At 38.7% G+C, this 22,372-nt stretch overlaps 1 protein-coding gene and 1 pseudogene across 7 annotated transcripts in view; both read left to right on the top strand.

Annotated features, from left to right (window-relative positions):
- AFF2 (AF4/FMR2 family member 2) overlaps positions 1 to 22,372 on the top strand; it is a 518,440-nt gene that overhangs the window by 250,708 nt on the left and 245,360 nt on the right. The gene's annotated exons all lie outside the window — the stretch shown is intronic.
- On the top strand, positions 14,851 to 16,571 carry LOC104680795 (annotated as a pseudogene). The gene has a single exon (XR_004058320.1). The product of XR_004058320.1 is annotated as an actin, cytoplasmic 1-like (transcript).

The following is a 22,372-nucleotide window of genomic DNA, read 5'->3' on the forward strand; positions in this document are numbered from 1 at the left end:
CAGTCCCCTTCCTTCAGAGGGTCTGTTGGTCCTCTCAGGATTGCTGGTTTGTTCTCGCATTCAATCTGGAGCTAAAATTCACAATGCTAGCCTCTGCATGCTGCTCTGTTCAGAGCTGCAATCTAGTCCTGCCTCCCATCCACCATGATCCCCGCAAGTAAGTTTCAATTAGTGTCCGTGAGTTACAATCAAGATGATAACTCCATACACTTCAAGCCAAGACTTCCATTAATCTTTTATATGTTCAAATACAAATCATCATTTAGCAATGTTTACTGAACATATTTCTGCAAAGAAATCTCTTACTAGTTTCTGGATGAAAATTATACTTGATTGTGTCCCCCCCAAATTTGGACCTACTCATGTTTGTTAAAATGGGAAAGGAGAAAGTAAGATTTTGGTTTAATCATTCTATTTTGTATGAGTTTGTAGGAGGTATTAGACATTATCTGTTTCAAGTACAATAAAAAAGCTCTAAAATTATGTAAGCATTTCAGTTTTAGTTTGCTGAGGACTATAGCATGCTATAGTGGAGTAATTACTGCTTCAGAGTCAGAATCCATTGGACTTCTGTTTTTCTGTCTATAAAATAAAAATGGGACTGATAGAATCCCTAAAATTCTATCATGTCATTGGAAAACTTGCATGTGCTTTGCAGGTAAGGGATTTAAGAACGATATTTGCTGTAAAAAAATGTGAGATGAGTATTATTTTCCCACAGGAATAAGATGACCAGTTGCTAAATATCACTGGGTTATGTTCTCTATTCCTAGACTTTCCATTTCCTTCATGAACTCTTATCAGTCCATCTTTCTGCAATCACTCAAGAGGTCTGTATGTGCTTTCCAGATATCTTCTCTTGGCTTCAGAAATTTTATTTGGGTTTTGTTCCAGCCTATATTTTATTTGTTTATGTAAAACTTGTCTCTACTCCTCTTCCTTTTCACTTCTTTTTGTGATTTGCTACTACTATTTTGTGTTTCTTGACAGAGGTAAGTCATGTACTGTTCGCCTGTTTATAGCTCTATTTCTAGCCAGCTCTTCTGCCTAAACATTCAGACTCATTTTCTCTTTCTAAAACTGACTTTAAAACTAATATTTGCTTTTCAGCTTACAGTTCAGTATGTCTGTAAAGTTTTTGTGATACTATTGTCTCATGGACCAGAGATAAACAAATGGTATTACATTATAATGCTCTAATACAATCAACTGTTGCATGAATGAAGTGTTTTTCAATGAATAACACTATTTGTCAAGCAGGTATAATTCCATTTTGATTAATGGAAAGAATTTTGTATCCTTCAATTGATGAAAGTGAAGATTTTACAGATCAAAGTTTTAATTAAAAAAAATGAGTACTGAAAATCACAATGCCTGCAAGTATTTAAATATAGCATAGGAGCTTCTGGAGAAACACATACACAAATAATTTTTCTTATTGTGTACAGATATTTTGTTCTTCATGGCTTGTTAAACAATGAAAATGAACATTCAGTAATGACATTTAAATTTTGTTTGATGGGTGGGTATGTTTGTGAGTGTGTGTATCATGATGAGGGGTGGGTACATGCACTTGATTTATTTCCTATTTTCTTCTTCTTTCTGCTCCTTGCATTTTGCTGGAGTACCATGAATGCTTTATTTTCTCAACCATGTCTACTCCCCCAATGACAAAGAACATTGAGGAACTACATGGACAGAAAAGGCAAGAGCTCTAATGAGGTCTTTAAAAAGGACTCCGTTGGGTGGTCAGAGTAGGGTACAATAGTTATTTGATTTAAAATGAAGTCCTTAATGGCTTCTATCACTAATACATTCTGAATTGATTATGTGAGTGTGGAATGCTTGCAAAGAATGGAGAAAACTGCCAAATACAGACTGGATTTGTCTGAAAGGCTTTTAAAAGAGGGGGCAGAAACATAAGTAAATATGTGTATATGAAATATATAGAAAGAAATGGGTAACTGTGCATATGCTACTATTTTCTACTATGGTAGGATTTCTGTACAGAAACAGCCCAAGGAATCATATCTCTAATTTTTTACATGTTATGTGCTCAAGGAAAGATATAATTAATGGTGCTAAGAATCCAAGCAGATTACCCTTATGTTTTTTCAAATTGATGCCTTCTACTTCATCTCATTTAATGCTCACAACAGGCCTGTGAGGTAGAGGATCCTGTGAAGATAGAGATCCTGAGTCTCAGCATGGTTAAGTAGCAATCTGCCTTGGATTACACAGCCAATGAGTGGAAGGGCTGAGGATAAAACATGGCTCATAACCAAGTGTCCTGTCTATTTTTTGTAATAAAATTTTATTATTGTATTATAATTTAGTTAAGAATCTTGCATGTACGTAAGCATATGAAGAAGAAAACAAGTTACGGCATGATGTCATCACTCAGAAATATCAACTACTAATGTTTTGGTTTATTTCCTTTCAGATGCTTGCATGGGTAGACAGAAGATAAGAATTGAGGTTATCATTGCAATCAGAGTTTTGTGCCTTGTTTTCCTCTTTGTAATACAATATGAACTTTTTATCATGTCATTAGATAGTCTTCAGAATTATAATTTTAAACTCTCAGTGCCTTTCTCCTGGTTCATGCCACCACTTTTTAAAGGAATTCATCCATCATTGGTGACAGTCCAAAATGGAAAGATGACATATGCCAGCATTTTAAGAGCCTTCTAATACTCATGATCATATTGGCATGGGGAGGTGTCACTTTACTGAGTTTTGTTTTGTTTTTATTTTTTGTTCTGTTTCATGTTTTTCACAGAGGCATGGAGAGAAAGACCTCTAAGCTGTTAGGTTTTAAAGCAGACCCTGCTTCCATTTTTAATCCTAGACTTGTCACGATCTTCTCTCTGTGATTTACCTATAAAGTAGGAGTGCACCTCATTGGTGAGGGAAGGATTCAATGAAGATTCAGGATCCCTTAATATGTAGGACTTTGGCTGAGGAAATAAAGGATAGGTTAGGATTTTCCAAGTTGTCTCTACCATGGCACAGGTAATAGTGAGTCTTATGCCTGGCTTCCCACTTAGGTGGATTATTGCTCTTGTAAATATCCTTCTGTATATATCCTTTGGTAAGTTAACAGGTGGTCAGCACTCCTAGGTTTCCATGTTGCTTTGATTCTCATTGCCATATAACTCAGAGCCAGTCATTTCCTCAATGTGGTTTCATCTCTAAAATGAAAATGTTGGATTAGATGATCTCCTTATTCCTACAAGTTCTAAAATTGTTATACATCTATTGTATGCTGTTCAGTAAATGGAGGACCAGACATGAGCCCTGTAATGCAGCTCCACAGGCAGTGATGGGGAAGTAGAAAACATTTTCTAATTTCTGTTAACCCCTTCCCCTATCTACTCTATCTCCGGAATTATTTTTTAGAAGCCAAGTGCTTCTTGACTTTTTGCAAAACAGTATTTTGATGAGTTAATTTAAAATAGGTCAGCAACATATGGACTCTATTTTACTTGAAATGTCCAGTGGTTTAAAAATGAAACGAGATCGCGTCACTGCACTCCAGCCTGGGTGACTGAGCACTCCAGCCTGGGTGACTGAGCGAGACTCCATCTCAAAAAAAAAAAAAAAAAAAAAAAAAAAAAAAAAAAAACAATTAAACGAAGATTTTGGCAAATGTTTTTAAAATTATCTTGAAACTTAACCCAGGTTTTCTGTGCCTGTGCCTTTATAAGAATGTGATTACTGTTCTTGTCTCTTTAAATACTGAAGCCTGCAGTGCCTATTACAATTGCATGTCCACTAAAGAACAAGTAGGCATCACCTGATAATCATACTGCATTGTTATTATTATTATTATTATTATTGTTATTATTTTTAGACAGAGTCTCACTTTGTTGCCCATGCTGAGGTGTAGTAGTGCGATCTCGGTTCGCTGCAACCTCTGCCTCCTGCGTTCAAGCAATTCTCCCACCTTAGCCTCCCGAGTAGCTGGGACTACAGGTGCCTGCCACCATGCCTGGCTAATTTATGTATTTTTAGTAGAGACAGGGTTGGGATTATAGTTGTGAACCACCGCGCCCAGCCCATAGTGCATTATTGAAAGGGAAAAATGTCTGCATAAGCAAGCACAGTGTAGCTTATCAATTAAAAAATAGTAGCCAAAGCAAAAAGAAGCAATATCAGTTGAAACAGCTACTTTATTAGTAATGCGTGATAGTGCTATACACAGACAAGTAGCAATAGTCTTCTACTTACATCTATTCTTAATTAATCTTGAATCCCTGACAGGCTTTTCACTGAAAATTCCGTTTTGTTCATTTGGATATCAGACCCTGTTTGTAAGATGCTATTTAGTTTTCTCCTAGCTACGGCCTAACCTTTTCTCTCTCAAGCCTTTTAAAAATGAATATTTCATAGCATCATTTGCCTTCCTTTGTAACCAGAGTGTTTTGGAAGGCTACGAATAAGAAAACAAGTTGCAAAGCCAGGCAGAATCCCTCCTCTTACTTCTATTGTATCAATCAGAATGTTGTTTTTTTCTAGAAGGATCAATGCCATTTATCTGTTGGAGCACATTAAACCCCTGCCTAAAGGATTCAGGCTACTGTTTTCTTTTCCAGAAAAGAATTACCACAACCATACAAGTCAGCATAGTAAGAAGCTAAGAAAATTTTATCAGTTCTTCGATTCATTCATTCATTCATTCATTCACTCACTCATTCTGCATTTCCTGCAACTTTCTATCCTGGGTAGGAGATAGATAAGTTAATAAGCAGTGACGATACCAAGCTCTCTAATAGAAGGATGATGCAAGGAGGGACTTACTGCCATCAGGCAAGGCTTCTCATATTCAATTCCCTTCTGGCAGACTGAGGGCCAGTCACTGGTAGAGACTAGTTGGAATTGACATCCCAACGAGGTAGAAACAGATTGTACCAAAGCATGGAAATGCAAAAGGATCTGGCCCACTTTGGAAAGAAATTCAGGCTGTGTAGTCATTGACATGGTGGCAAAGAGGTAGATGAACTGGGGATGGGGTTCCTAGATACAGAGAAGCATTAGATATTTGATTATTTCTCTAAGAAAAATACAAATAATTTTCAATGACCCTATGAATTCTACACGAAGCTCTCCTGACTCACACATCCTGAGACATTTATATCAGTAAAAGTTATTGTTGGCAGTAACCAAGACTCCTCATGAACTCCTACTCACCCTTCAAGACCTAGCTTAAATAGCACTTTTGTAAGGAAGCTTCCCTTGATCCTGACTTTATGTCCCCTTTCAGAGCACTGCTCAAACATCATCTTTTGCTCTAGGCTGACTTGCCTATGTTGCTCACCACCATATCTCAAAGTTCAACAGGGTGCCTGGTCCCTAGAAGGAGCTTGACAAATCATTTTTGAATGAACAAAAGAATATACATTATGCCCGTTAAAACTCTATGAAGGATACAGGTACAACCTTGAGCACTCATGCAAAAAAATATTGTAGCTAAAAGAGTAAATGGAAGTAACACAATTTGAATCTTTATTATACGACATTTAACTTAAAAGCACTAAGTTGAAAGTTTTTGGTTTTTAATTCGTCTTTCAAAGCCTAGAGTCACTTTCCAAATAATCTGCCTGGGACTATTTTGTTGTTTACACATCTCTTGATTTATTTTTTTTCCTACTGTTATTTTCATTAACAACAAATACTTTAATATCATACTAAACTGAGCTACATTAGATCAACTCAAAATCTTTTAGACTCTCCAAAGCTGGGCATTACATATTCAAAACAGGACCTAATGTTTCAGAGCTTCATATTCTACTATAATTATATGGTTCAATGCAAGTGATTATATCTCTTCTTCAGTAACGGGCTGAAAAGTTTTGGTTTGCTGGTTCCCTCATAATTTACTGCCTAGGTATAATAGGCCAGTCTTGCGGAAAAAAAGATGATAAATGATGCTGGCTGGGAATCATAGATTTATTAAATTTCTATCAAACAGTGCAACAAAAAAAATCTGCTTAAGTTAGAAATGGGCTCAAATTTTTTAATCAAAATTCATGAGTCCTGATGCTTGGTTCAGTAGGTCCGAGGAAGGCTTGAATTGAAGACTGATTAAAGAAAATAAAAGGCTTATTTGAAGTAATTTTTCAATGACGGCTTTTAATTGGATGTTAAATCAAATTCTTATCTGCCTTTCTGCAGATAGCACATTATATAAAATACAGTTAGCGGCACTACCACTGTAACGGATACACTGAATAACAATTGACTTCTCAGTTTACACTGAGAGGGTAGAAGGACTGTGTTTGTCAGCCTGTCAGAAATTAAGTATGTAAATTAATGCTTAAGTGTATGAATATGAATATGATTTACAAGAGGCTTGGAGTATTGTTGGGGAAAATACTGAGGTTTCTCTTTCCCCTTCAAGGTTAACAAGTACTCAGTGACCTTTACAGACAGCGTGCAGCCATGAGTGTGTTAGTGTGTGTACCCACGTGTGCATTTTTCCACTGAACTTGGGCTGGGAGCTTAAATACTCCCGAAGAGCAAATACCGGCCTCATTCTCTAATGTCCCTTTCTGCCATCCATGAATGTCAGCCCATAAAAGCAATTTCATTAGCATTTCCTCATTTGCCAATATAAGCAGTCAGTGTGGTACTAATAATGGGTCCTTATCCATCCTTTGCAGAGGATGGGTACTGTGCCCTGTGGAAGGAAGATGGGCTACCTTGACTGGGGGACTCAGAGAGCACCCTGGCCAGCAAATGTAAGCACTTGAGAACCTATTTGGGAAAAATGGTTGGCATTCCTGAAAAAGTGCTTAACCTTTTGCAGGCCATAGTGGGGATGGGGGCGGAACAAATTCATCTTTCACAGCTGACTGAGATGAGGGTGATTTGCAAGAGTTAATGGAACTTTTGTAAGTACTGAATTAACTCCCAGGATAGCGTCTACAGATTGAGGGAATGGAGTTGGCATAGAATGGTTTTCTCAAGTACATTTTTAATGGTAGATCTTTAGTAGACAGCTCATTAATTTCATGATTCATTGCCATGAATAATATCCTTTAGGTTTGGGAAAATTTTCTCCCATTTTTATTCTAATTTTTGGAGGGACTGTAAAAGCTGTGCTTCATAGAATTTAAAAAGGGGAAACCCCAGTACATAGTTTAGTTATAAATACATATTAGTTTCTCTGTTGCCCTAAACAGAATAGCTTCTGTGTTGGCTTTCCATGTTTGAATACTCATAATATCATCATTTTGCTGATTGAGAATTATTATTTAAACTAGTGAAATTTATGTTGCCTTCCTAAATAGTCTTTTTTTACTTTTAATTTTAGAAACAGAGTCTAGTTCCATCACCCAGGCTGGAGTACAGTGATGTGATCATAGCTCACTATAGCATCAGACTCCTGGGCTCAACAGATCCTCCCACTTCAGCCTTCCAAGTAGTTGGGACTTCAGGTGCATGCCACCGTTCCCAGCTAGTCTGTTCCATTGCATATTTTCATTACCACTTTTAGAGTTAAGTTATTTTAATTGACAAATTCTAAATTGCATTAATAATAATAATACCTACATCTGCTATGTATTGAGTGCCTCATTTGGGTCAGGCTAGTTACTTGATATTGATGGTTAACAGTAGCTTGTGGTGAGTGCTGTAGTGCCTGAGGAATATTCCAAGGCCATATGGTCAGAAGTGGCCCAGCAGGCATTGCAGCCCCACTTGGATTGACCCCAGACCCTACGTGCTGCACCATAATGTAGCATGCTTTTGTCCATCAAATCTTCACAGCACTTGCAAGTTAGTTGGCATTAAGCATCTTTTACAGATGATGAAACTGAGGCTTAGGAATGGTAAGTAAACCAGAACACAATTAAGACATTGGTGAGAAATTTGAGCAAAAAGTATTTCCATTTCCACTCTTCACCCACTGCCTCCTCCTCACCTTACACTGTGAGCACTTTCTCCACCATGATGCTGAGGGCCTGTACTATTTATTTATTTATTTATTTATTTTTTTTTTTTTTTTTTAAGACAGAGTTTCGCTCTTGTTGACCAGGCTGGAGTGCAATGGTGCAATCTCGGCTCACTGCAACCTCCGTTCCCCAGGTTCAAGCGATTCTCCTGCCTCAGCCTCCCGAGTAGCTGGGATTGCAGGTGCCTGCCATCACGTCTGACTAATTTTTTGTATTTTTAGTAGAGACGGGGTTTCTCCATGTTGGCCAGGCTGGTCTGGAACTCCTCGAACTCAGGTGATTTGCCCGCCTCTGCCTCCCAGAGTGCTGGGATTACAGGCGGAGCCACCATGCCCAGCTGCCTGCACCCTTAACATTTATTCAGAGACTCCTATGCAGTCGTCTTTTCTGGGACCTCATCTTTGTTGGTTTTATTTTTGGGGGGGAATAGCATTTGACATTTTCCCATCCTTCTTTTGAAGACTCTTGACATTGTATTTTCTTGGCTCTCATCCCGCCTGTCTGTCAATTGCTGTTTTTCCCTTCCATCCCTCAGCATGAGGTATCATTTCAGTACTTTAACTTTGAGCCTTATCAGTCATCAGATGTAGTCATTCTCTTACCCCATCATTTCTTACTGTGCCATCTCTCCCAGACTTCTGTCTCATACTTCTAGCCATGCTCTACTTGTGTCAGATTTGGATTTAAATCTGGATCCTGTGTAACCCTGGAAAACTCAATGAACATTTCTGCGTCTCTGTTTTCTCATTTGTAAACTGGGAATGATAATAGTTCTTCGTAGTGTTAAATGAAGTGTGATATTTATAGGGTTAAATCGTTCTTGCAAGGATTAAAAAAATGAGATGGTGAAACCGGAGAACTGAGCACAGTGGCACGCACATAATAAGCAGTCAGCAAATGGTAGCTATTTTTCTTGTTACTAGCATCCACTTTTGGGTCACATGGCACAAGTTGCCTTGCATTGTCATTCTTAATGGCCATATCTTGTCTCCGTGAGAGACCATGAGCAACTTGAAGCTATAGATATCTATATATCATTCTGCCTCAATCAACAGGCATATTCTTGACTTGTCTTTTGATAACAAGCATTTAGAGTGGTTTATTTTCATTCTGTGAGCTGAGTATAACAATTTATACTTATTTCCAAATTCTCCAGTGTTTGCTGACTATAATTGAAACCACATAAAGATACTCTGTTTAAATCCCATAAGTAATAATTCTGTGCTAACAACATTTTTGAATATTTCAAGGAAATAGCTAGTTTCTCCAGAGGATTGCTAGTATCACCAACATTTTTGGTGAGGTTTTTGTCTTTGTTTACTTTTGTAGCCAGTTTGAAATGCTAGATGTGGACTGCTATGGACAGGGTGAAAACCAACAACAAAGTTCTCTAGCTAGTTCATTAGCTTCATTATGATGTATGTGAGAGCTAGATTATTCCCTCTGTGCAATAGTTGTGTTTTCTAAATGAGGGAGTTGCTTTGGGAATGAGGTGCCTGTGGTACTTCTAGAGCATTCGGGATTTCCAGATTTATAAACAGTTATGCACAATCTTATGATGCCCTAATCACCATGAAAGAGAACACAGGGCCAGACTGGCCTTTCTGTAGGAGAAAGCACATTACAGGATAAGAATGTGCTAAGCAACCTCTAGTAGACAGGGCTTGTTCTCTGGATAAATATGCCTATTGTGATTGTGTGGGCATGTCAGTGGACATGAGGAGTTTCTGATTAGAAAGCCTATGTTGTTTGGGTAGCCAAATAGCAGGTGCTTTAAAAATGGTGGTATTGACACCCATCACCATTTCTTAATGAGGCCTCATGGATTCTGCCTAGTTAATTTGCCTGCTCTCCCTGACATGATTTATTTGTTCACTCTCCGTGCATGTTGTCTTATTTCAATTGGGGCTGCTGTAACAAAGTACCATAAACTAGAAGGCTTATAAACATTAGAAATTTATTTCTCACAGTTCTGGAGGCTGAGAAGTCTAAGATCACAGCACCAGCAGATTTGATGTCTAGTGATGTCCTCTTACATTCTTAGTATCTTCTTGTGGCAATCCTAATGTGACAGAAAATGCAGAAAAGCAAGGCAGCTCTCTGAAGCCTCTTTTATCAGGGTACCAATCCCATTCATGAAGGAGGAGCCCTCATGACCTAATGACCTCCCAAGGGCAACATCTTCTAATACCATAGTATTGAGGGTGAGGATTTCAATATATGAATTTGGGGGAATGTAAACATTCAGACTATAGTACATGTACTATTCCCACTGCCAGGAATACCATCCTGTTTTCCCTGCTAATAATCGACTCTACCTTTGACAACAGAGCAAACAAGTTATAATATGAACTTTGTGAGTTGTTGTCTTTTATTTGCTGCTAGGCTTTCCACCTACCTTTGTATCCAGTACTCACCAGGATGTCTTGAACCCAGGATGAGCTCTCTTAATGTCTGTAGAAGGAAGGAAGAGAAGGGAGGAGAAGTGGGCAATTTAGACAAACCACCGGGGAATCAAACAACTTGTTAATAATCCCAACTATGGAGTTTATCCATCTAGTTCTAGTCCTGAATAGCATCCCACTTTTTTTAAAAATGGATTTCAAGTGAGAGAATGTCATGTTCACACTAGTATTGAATGAGCCACAGCATGTCCCTGATTTAATTATGTTATGTGAAAATTTAAGTAGTGACGTAAGAACATATCACTTTGGGGACATTTGCTGTTTTTTGATTTAACCTTTGTGGCAGCAGAAACCATCTCCTCAATGAAGACCCCTAATGAAAGCTGGCAGAAATTCGTGTTTTTATTTTAACTTCATGGAAGAAAAATATTATGTTACTTACATAGATATGTTTCTAATTATAGCTTTTTCGTTGTACTATTTTAATTGTCTTCTTATATGCAATATTTGACACGCTGCCAGAAACTTCTCAATGATTTCTTCATTGAGCAAAGGGTTTTTAGACATCAACTACATTTCTTAAAACCGTACACTTTTGCAACATTAAAACTGAATCTTTTCTCCCAGAGTCACGTTGCAGCTTATATTCCTCCCTTCCCAGGACACATCATGCCCCTCTGCATAAATGTGGAGGGTGAGGTAGGGAGAACTTGAGCAGCCATTTATAAGGCTCACTTCTTTTTAAGCTTTAAGACCTTGGGGATGTTATGATGACATAGCTGTTTGTCTGTAGGGGAGGAAATAGGATTAAATGAAATGAAACCATACCGGAATCACTCAAGTCCACATTTTTATACTATGCATAATCTACTTTTTTTCTGGAAGTCATGATAGATGTTTTTTATTTCTTGTTTTGCAAAAATAGCCGCCTCTGGGATTGATAATACTAGTTTAAATTCTTCAAAAGAATCCATGAATTGTAACTGCTCTGATAGTTTTGCAGCTATTTATGAATTTGTGTTTTTGCTGAGAAAAATATAAGCTGTGGAGTAAATTTTAAGTGCAATTATATACCCCTGGAGGAAACTTTTGAGGCAGTATCATAAATGGACTTTTGGGGCAACCTCCTGATAATATGGGACAGCTGATTCTATAACATATGCATCTGGTCGTATATGCTTTTGCACATTTTCATTTATCTCATTAAACCCATTCTGACACATTTTTCATGTAATAGCGTTTCTGATAACTTTGGTTTGTAAAACATTAATATTGTATCTTTTGGGGGAAGACAATGATGTCTCTGTTTTAATCTCCTGTAGGTACGATGTGTATCCTGCACTTTACCAAGTGGCAGAAGGCACAGCTTGTCACCATTAATTGTGACTGGGATATGTTGTTGATGCTGAGACTCTATCCAATGTCCTGAACTGAAAAGTTTTCCATAACCACTGACAAAAATAGGCCATGAGTCTGTGTTCCTTCAGTTTAGTTCTACATTCCATGGAAGCCACTGCTACCTGGCCTATTGCTTAGCCTTTCAGACATCTCTCCCATTCCTTCTGAATACATAATTGGCTCTCGATCTTAGTACACATGTCTAACTAAGGTGTGCAGAATACGAACTCCAGAACCTCCCAATGTTTAGGCAAATTCTTTTGCGCTTGAGGGAGCAAGGCGATAAGTGGGGGTTTGATCAAGAGCTTCCCATCCAATCAATCATGGCTATGATCAAGAGTAGACCACAAAAGAGGAAGTAATAACTATAAGCTTCCAAATCACTGAACCTAGTAAAACTATTTTCCAAATCCTATTAAAAGAGCATTAAGATACAATACACATTGATTATACAATAGATGCCATTATGCCACATACAATATGCAATAAACACAAGTAACCATGCTATGTAACACTTTTTATCTCTATTAATCTAATAAGCAAGCTCTAACAAGCATTAATTCAACAGTAAGTACCAATAATTGTGTTAGGCTTCTTAGAATCCTAAGAAACTTTGGAGGATTGATTTGGCTTTCAACGTATTTTTAAAGTCTTTTTTTTTTTTTTTTTTCCTCTGGGAAACATGAGCTGATAACTGTTTTCTTCCTGTCAATACATGTCCCTGTAGCAAAGACCATCAGGAAGGCATGAAGAGGGCAGGAAATTTATTTGCTTTGAGGATCCAGAGACTATCTATGGGCTCCTTCTTGGGATCCAAACATCTGACCTTTCTTAATCTCAACTAATGGAAAGAGTCACCTTTCACCTCTTCTTCCTGTGTGGCCCCTCCCACTATTCCTTTTCCCTACACCAGGAGGATAGAGTCTTATTACAGAATCCATTCAGTGTTTGGATGTTGATTATACATTGTTGAAGGAACAGTTAACCATTGTTAAAAGGGGATGTATAAAGTGCTGAAAAGTGGTGACTTATGATTAAAGGTGTTCCCCTTCTTTCTTGTTGAGAGGCTGTTCAATTCAACTGTACTATTAAAGAATACAAGAGAAATAACACACATAACCCCTGCCCTCTGGAAGCTCATAATCTATTATGAAGACTAAGAGAAATATACAAAGGATTACAATGAAGTAAATAACAGGACTCTTCCTTATAACATCTTTAAGGATTCTGAATAAGTTGGATGAAGGCATCAACATGCTGATTGAGTTCATGCTCTCATAGATGGGCTTTTCATGTTGATTGTAGTGATGATTACGTTTTGTAACTGTCACAGTGAGTGTAGGAGTCAAAGAGATAGGTTAATATTTGAAACTTCCTGATTGCTTTCCATCTTGGCATCAGGTTATCATTTTACTTGCACTTATACCAGAAACTCCCATGTTCAAACACTTCCTTCCATATTATACATTTGGCCTTATCTTGATTAAGACTGCGTTTGTCACTTTTGTTTTCAAATCATCATGACACTGAGACAGTTCAATGCTTTGTCTGTGCTTAATTATGATATTCAGTTACAGAAAAACGTTTCCGTTTTTTTCCAATCTGCCTTAATCAGGGCCTTAATTCTGACCTCCTGGCTCTGAGTCATGTTGTATTTGCTCCTCAACGAAATAGGAAAGCAGTCCCTATTCAGGTTACACTAAATCACAAAGTGATGGGGGGTGACAGGTTCTGCAGCAAGTTAGAATCACATGCTGTTAGATTTTTGCCTGTATGGACCAAATTCTAACAGAAAAGTAAGAAAAAGAGGAGGTCACTGCATATGTCCAGATACTCTGAAGTGAGATGACAGCATTAGAGTGACAGCATCTTATTCTTCAGGCAAAGGAAGTATACAGGATTTCTAATTAGAAAATCAAAAGTACTCAAACATTATTTAAATTATCATACGGTAAAATATCCAGTGATTATCTGTCATCTATCTGTCTATCTATCATCTATCTGTCTATCCATCCATCCATCTTTCTGCTTCTGTTTACTGAGCCATCATATGGGATATTTCATAAATTTTGCTTCGAAAACCCAAATATCTTCCCCGAAACAAATATGCTATTGGTCATCTGAGCCCTTTGCTCCTTCAAGGAAAATTAGTGGAGCAGAACAACTGAAGTTGAAACACTGGCTAGTTTTAATGTTTATAATTAGAGATTGTTTACAAGCTTGATGGACTGGACTTGAGCCAGGAAACTATTAAAAGAGGCTGGGCCCATATCATTGTGGAGCAATGTAGGAAAGGGGATTCATATAAAATAGGCTTTAGAATACAACAGCCTGCATTCACATTCAGGAACTGTCTCTTTCTAGTTTTAGGGAAGATATTTAACTGCCCTGAGTCTCACTTCCATTATCTGCAAATTGGGAACAATAATAGTGCCTACGTTAGAGGGTTCTTTAGGATCACATGAAATAAATCATGTGAAGTGCTTAGCACAAAAATTGGCTGTGCTGTATATGTGCTAACATTTATATAGAGCTGGCTTGGTGAAAGAATGGCACTGGCTGAGATTGGTGGGAGGTAAGAACAGTTAGCAAATTAATACAGTGAGCTTCTCTCCTTGCGCTGTGTAACTTGAACTGGGAATGATCTCATATGAAAGAGTTAACTGTGCTTTCTACTTTGCTGGTGAATTATGAGAATTCTGAACTTTATGATTTTGGAATGTGAACATTTCTTTTGATAGTGGTGATTTGTGTCCTTTATAATCTGCAAATAATCAACCTATTTATTTGAAATACAAAAGAAGGCAATTCAAGAATTGATTTATTTCCCTCTGACATCTCAGTAGTAGTACATTTGAATCTTCATTCATTCACCATGTCTAAATCATATAAAAACCTGCCCAAGCATGATGAATGAAGGTATAGTTTTGAATTTTAAAAATAAAATATATGAAACAGATGTTTGCAGCAAGCTTCCTCACTTTCTGGATGATTAGATATAGGTGGTGCTGACTGAATATTTTGAGGGCTCATCTGGCAGCTTAAGCATAAAGTGCATGCTTGCAAGTTAGCAACTAGAATATAAGAAGTTGAGACACACCGCCGAGACCGTGTCCGCCCCGCGAGCACAGAGCCTCGCCTTCGCCGCTCCGCCGCCCGTTCACACCCGCCGCCAGCTCACCATGGATGATGATATCGCCGCGCTCGTTGTCGACAACGGTTCCGGCATGTGCAAAGCCGGCTTCGCGGGCGACGATGCCCCCCGGGCCGTCTTCCCCTCCATCGTGGGGCGCCCCAGGCACCAGGGCGTGATGGTGGGCATGGGTCAGAAGGATTCATATGTGGGCGACGAGGCCCAGAGCAAGAGAGGCATCCTCACCCTGAAGTACCCCATCGAGCACGGCATCGTCACCAACTGTGACGATATGGAGAAGATCTGGCACCACACCTTCTACAATGAGCTGCGTGTGGCTCCTGAGGAGCACCCCGTGCTGCTGACCGAGGCCCCCCTGAACCCCAAGGCCAACCGCGAGAAGATGACTCAGATCATGTTTGAGACCTTCAACACCCCAGCCATGTACGTGGCCATCCAGGCTGTGCTGTCCCTGTACGCCTCTGGCTGTACCACTGGCATCGTGATGGACTCCGGTGACGGGGTCACCCACACTGTGCCCATCTACGAGGGGTATGCCCTCCCCCACGCCATCCTGCGTCTGGACCTGGCTGGCCCCCCTGGACTTCGAGCAGGAGATGGCCACGGCGGCTTCCAGCTCCTCCCTGGAGAAGAGCTACGAGCTGCCCGATGGCCAGGTCATCACCATTGGCAACGAGCGGTTCTGCTGCCCTGAGGCTCTCTTCCAGCCTTCCTTTCTGGGCATGGAGTCCTGTGGCATCCATGAAACTACCTTCAACTCCATCATGAAGTGTGACGTGGACATCCGTAAAGACCTGTACGCCAACACAGTGCTGTCTGGTGGCACCACCATGTACCCTGGCATTGCCGACAGGATGCAGAAGGAGATTACTGCCCTGGCGCCCAGCACGATGAAGATCAAGATCATTGCTCCTCCTGAGCGCAAGTACTCTGTGTGGATCGGCGGCTCCATCCTGACCTCGCTGTCCACCTTCCAGCAGATGTGGATCAGCAAGCAGGAGTATGACGAGTCTGGCCCCTCCATCCTCCACCGCAAATGCTTCTAGGCGGACTGTGACTTAGTTGCGTTACACCCTTTCTTGACAAAACCTAACTTGCGCAGAAAACAAGATGAGATTGGCATGGCTTTATTTGTTTTTTTGTTTTGTTTTGTTTTGTTTTGTTTTGTTTGGCTTGACTCAGGATTTAAAAACTGGAACGGTGAAGGTGACAGCAGTCGGTTGGAGCGAGCATCCCCCAAAGTTCTACAATGTGGCCGAGGACTTTGATTGTACATTGTTCTTTTTTTTAATAGTCATTCCAAATATGAGATGCATTGTTACAGGAAGTCCCTCGCCCTCCTAAAAGCTACCCCACTTCTCTCTAAGGAGAATGGCTCAGTCCTCTCCCGAGTCCACACAGGGGAGGTGATAGCATTGCTTTCGTGTAAATTATGTAATGCAAAATTTTTTTAATCTTCGCCTTAATACTTTTTTATTTTGTTTTATTTTGAATGATGAGCCTTCATGCCCCCCCTTTTTTGTCCCCCAACTTGAGATGTCTGAAGGCTTTTGGTCTCCCTGGGAGTGGGTGGAGGCAGCCAGGGCTTACCTGTACACTGACTTGAGACCAGTTGAATAAAAGTGCACACCTTAAAAAAAAAAAAAAAAAAAAAAAGTTGAGACACAAAAATGTAGTAAGTGAATGAAAAGTGGAACTTTTGATTTCTCAAGTCATTACATTTGACCTGTTGACCCCTGGTCAGGGTGGGAGTTCATAAATGTCAGAGAACAACAACATAACATGAGCACATGGAGTCCAACAAAAGGGTCAGGAGGGGAACATAATATGAGGAGGGTGAATTTTAAAATCATATTCAATTTAAATTCATTCTGATATATTTAGAAAATGTTCAGTTCTATAACAATCTTACCCCCAAGGTATAATATAATAGCATTAGCCACCGTGGCCAGGACAATATTAAAGTTCTATTTGGTATAGACCAGGAGTTTGCAAATTGCAAATGCTTGTTTTTACAAATAAAGTATTGTCAGCACACAAATATACCCATTCATTTACATATTGTCCATACTTGCTTTAGTACTGCAAGGGTAGAGTTGAATAGTTGTGACAGAGACCATCTAGCCCACAAAGCTGAAAATGTAGTATTTGGTCTTTCACAGGGAAGTTTGCTGGCTGCGATTTTAGAGGAACAAGAAAAAAGTTATCATACACATGTATGCCTATATGTGTGTCTATGTATATGTGTGTACTGTATGTGTGTGTATACCCATATATTCAAAAATACAGTTTAAAACACCATATATACATATTAATTAGAAAATTATAACGAGTACTATACCATGCTACTAGCATGGTAGTTGGCTCTCAGTTGGTGCCCAATGAATGAGAGTTACTAGTATTAAAAATAGTCTACATAAAAAGTAACCTAGATTAGATCTTTAAAAAGTGTTTTGGATCAGCAAGGACTATTTTATAAAGAAACTGAGGAGCAGGAAGACTTGTTCATTTTTGGTAAAATGAGAACTAACCCCAGTCTTTACTCTTCTTTGCCAGAATTGAACACAATCATTGGCTTAATAAGACTTAAAAATCCTCAAACCATTTAAAAAATCTTTCACTCTTGTTTTTGTTGTTATGCTTTATAATTATTCAAAAGCTTAACCTCTGATGCATCTCTGTGCTTTATAAGCTGGAAAGAGAACCAGCAATATCAAAAAACAAAAATCTGTTCTCAGAATAACTGCAATTTTGTCAAAACATGCAATGTCCCAAATGCTACCATGGAGCTCATTTGAAGTAAATTCATATATTTAGATGAGGTCAGGTGACATTGATAACTATCTGAGTAATCCATTTTACATTTTGCCTGCTATTACTAAAAACTACATATTTCCATTATTTAGCATGATCCTATGTAGGGCAAAGCCTCACACTGAGCAATCTGGTTGATTCCAGTGTATTGTATTAAAGCAAAAAACCATGTAGGTAGGGGCAGAATGCAAGAAGCAGAGTATGAAGCTCTTGAGAGTAATGTATAGAACAATTTTCTGAGGCCAAATGTTAGCTTGGAAAATTTGAGGGAAGAACTGTCAATCTAAATGTCAGGTTATTTGAAACGACATGATTCTTAAGACACAGAAACACGTTTCTCGAATATTGGATAGCTGTTTTCGTGATTTTGCTTGTTTAGTTTTAAGGTCGGCCCTTTGAAAGACATTTTCTGTAACTTTTTTTTGATATATTATTGTATTTTATTCATTTATACATGCAATTACAATTTAAGCTCTAATTGTCATGAAATACAATGCCTATTAAATCCTATTCATCAGTTTCTTTAGAGATTTTTTTTTTTATGATACTTTAAGCTCTAGGGTACATGTGCATAACGTGCAGGTTTGTTACATATGTATACTTGTGCCATGTTGGTGTGCTGCACCCATCATCTCATCAGCGCCCATCAATTCATCATTTATATCAGGTATAACTCCCAATGCAATCCCTCCCCCCTCCCCATGATAGGCCCCGATGTGTGATGTTCCCCTTCCCGAGTCCAAGTGATCTCATTGTTCAGTTCCCACCTATGAGTGAGAACATGCGATGTTTGGTTTTCTGTTCTTGTGATAGTTTGCTAAGAATGATGGTTTCCAGCTGCATCCATGTCCCTACAAAGGACACAAACTCATCCTTTTTTATGGCTGCATAGTATTCCATGGTGTATATGTGCCACATTTTCTTAATCCAGTCTGTCACTGATGGACATTTGGGTTGATTCCAAGTCTTTGCTATTGTGAATAGTGCCGCAATAAACATACGTGTGCACGTGTCTTTATAGCAGCATGATTTATAATCCTTTGGGTATATACCCAGTAGTGGGATGGCTGGGTCATATGGTACATCTAGTTCTAGATCCTTGAGGAATTGCCATACTGTTTTCCATAATGGTTGAACTAGTTTACAATCCCACCAGCAGTGTAAAAGTGTTCCTATTGCTCCACATCCTCTCCAGCACCTGTTGTTTCCTGACTTTTTAATGATCACCATTCTAACTGGTGTGAGATGGTATCTCATTGTGGTTTGGATTTGCATTTCTCTGATGGCAAGTGATGATGAGCATTTTTTCATGTGTCTGTTGGCTGTATGAATGTCTTCTTTTGAGAAATGTCTGTTCATATTTTTTTAAATAAAAATGATAGAAATTGATTGTGGAACATTGGGAAACTGCGAAAATGAATAAAAACTAGAATGAAAATCACCCATAATCTCATCAATAAGCAATAACCACTGTAGATAGCTCAGTGATATCTATGTCTCCATCTGGTTATTGATCTCCCCAAAACAGAATAGTCGTGTGTATATGGTTTTCTGTCATGCCTTTTTGAGCATTTCCACTTATCATTAATTTTTAAAACTTGACGGAAGACCTTCTATATAATATTATGGAACATGATTACATTTTTGATTTAACCTTTCCCCTTTTGTTGAACATTTAGACATTTCCATTCTTTGGTATTGTAAATAGAGCTGCAATAAACAACATTTTGCATGAATCATTTCATGCGTGTTTAGCTTTTCTCCCTTAGAATAAAATCCTAGAAGTGGAATGATTGGATCAGAGAGTATGAACATTTTTAAGTCTATTGATACATATTTCCCAACTGTCCTGAGATTCCCTACTGAGCTGGTATTACAGGCACCCACCAGGACGCCCGACTAATTTTTGTATTTTTGGTAGAGACCGGGTTTCACCATGTTGGCCAGGCTGGTCTCGAACTCCTGACCTCGGGTGATCTGCCCGCCTCAACCTCCCAAACTACTGGGATTACAGGCATGAGCCACTGCACCCAGCCGACAATATGTTTTAAGGAGTACCAACAACAGTCCTGAATTTTCTATGCTAAACTCGGCAGTCCTGGGCAGATGAGAACAGTTGGTCATTCTATTTTGCTTTGTGTCACATGGACATAGGACTTAAATCCTGGAAATGTCAAGACTTTGGGTTTGGAATTTGAGAGAATCTTTACAGAAAGCTGCATTTCTATGGGAAAGTCATTCCTTTAGTTCACATGATCCTTGAAAATATGTACACAATTATAAACCATTCTTTCTCTTAGGTTTTTGTACTAGACTTAACTGTTTGCATAACATGAAGCGTCCTTATTTCTTTTGAATTATGAAATAAACACTTTTATACCCAAACTAGAAAGAATGAAGAGTTTTATTTCCCAAGAAATATTGTAGAATGAGTTCAAGGATTATTACTGAGATAAGAAAGAATGAATGCAGTGTGACAATGAAGGCCCAGTGAATTCAGAGAAGCAAAATGGTTCTGAAAGTGACATTTTCTCACATACTCCTCTCTGCTGACATTATTGTAACCACTGAATGCACAGTGCAAGCATGGTATTGATTTTAAATCACAGTCAGAGAAATAGGGGCTGGAAACATTTTTCACTATATTTTGAGGATAGAAGGATCATTATGTTATCCTAGGAATAGTTTTGTTAATGGAAATGACTGATTCTCCCTAGATCTTTTATAAATAGATTCAAATAGCTTCAGCAGCATTTATCCTGTGCTTCACTTCACTTCCACGATGTACTATGATTATGACAATGCCTGAACTGTGTCTGAGAATTGTAAGTTACATTCAGCCTGGGACAAGAAATTAGTGTCCCACCAAGTAAATCCAGTAATGCCATCAACTTTTTAGGCATGCTGTGAAAGCAGTTGTGAATTAATACTTTTGCTTTGAGCCACAGTAGACAGAGTGGAGAGTAGAAAATTCGCCTGAAAGAGCTTTTGCACTTTTCTAACAAATGTATCTGCCCAAAAGCCGTTTTGACTCCTTTCATAATAATAATGTTTTAAAATTAAAAATAAAACATTGAAACTAAGCCATTTGGGATTTTCTTTGTTCCAATTTAGCATAGTTGGAATTTTCATCAGATTGGAAAAATAATTCACTCCCGAAGTAACAGTTACTATGCTAGGTTTAATACCTAAGCTTCGAACCCACCCAAATCAGGATTTAGAATGGAAACAGTGACATACCTCCTGAAATCTCTAAGCAGCATTGAATGGAGCTGCTTAAAAAGCCAGACTGGAGTTTTCTATGGACCTTCTTAAAAAGAACTGCAATCTCTGCCTGGTTACAGAAAGCAGTGTACAAGGCAAATAAGAAATGCTACCTTTCTTTCTTCTTTTCTGACAAAATTCACAAAAATTTCCTCAAGCTTTCAACAGTGTCTCTGTCAGTGGCTCCTCAGGAAGAAGGATGGCCTTCGGCCATCATCAAATATTCACAGGGAAAGAGGTTTTTAAGAATTGTAGTGCCGGGCCGGGCGCGGTGGCTCAAGCCTGTAATCCCAGCACTTTGGGAGGCCGAGACGGGCGGATCACGAGGTCAGGAGATCGAGACCATCCTGGCTAACATGGTGAAACCCTGTCTCTACAAAAAGGAAAAAAAAAAACTAGCCGGGCGAGATGGCGGGCACCTGTAGTCCCAGCTACTCAGGAGGCTGAGGCAGGAGAATGGTGGGAACCTGGGAGGCGGAGCTTGCAGTGAGCTGAGATCCGGCCACTGCACTCCAGCCCGAGCGACAGAGCGAGACTCCACCTGAAAAAAAAAAAAAAAAAAAAAGAATTGTAGTGCCAATTGCACGCTCACAGCTGGACTGACCCAATGGGTTATGAGACAATGGAAGGGTAAGTTGTTAGTGTTATTGAGGAGAAGCAAAATCAGTGAAAATAAATTGGAAATTTCCCTTGTGTAAAAGAGTGAAGTATGCTGAGGTATAGAAGTGGATGTGCAGAGTTTGTATCGTTCATCTATTTGAACACTTACAGCATTTTCCAAGTGCCTTAAGTGAGGCATTGTTGGATAGTTTGTCAATATAATAAATAGTATATACAGCTTTTATTAAAATATGAAGTCATGTCCTTATAATATAACTATGTAAGATTTTAACGTATTCCTGTGTTAAGCTGTCATTCAGTGCCAAGTCTAAAATTATTGAACATAAACACCTCTATTTGACAATAGATTTAAGTGCAACTCTTCTGCATTGAACTCTTTCCATGTTACCTCATCTATTTATGTGACCTTAGAAAATGTGTGAAGAAATCAGTCTTACATTTAAGAACATTATTCCTACGTATTCTGATCTCAGTTTCCTTATATGTAAAATGAACTTTATATCTCTCTAATATTTAATGAATTTGTTTTGACAATCAAGGGTTATAATCAAGGGTAACATTGATCCTGTGTTTCACTTCACTTCCACAATGTACAAAAATATGGCTGGACAAAAGTAAGGGTAGGTATAGCTTTGACTGGAGTGGAAATATTTAGCTATTTGGAAACATTGAGAGTTTTTTCTTTTTCTTTTTTTTATTGTTTTAAACTATTATTTAGAACTATTATGTAACATTTTACAGATAGAATAGTTGGGGGT

Source organism: Rhinopithecus roxellana, chromosome 7 (genome assembly GCF_007565055.1).
Source record: "Rhinopithecus roxellana isolate Shanxi Qingling chromosome 7, ASM756505v1, whole genome shotgun sequence".
Lineage (NCBI taxonomy): Eukaryota > Metazoa > Chordata > Mammalia > Primates > Cercopithecidae > Rhinopithecus > Rhinopithecus roxellana.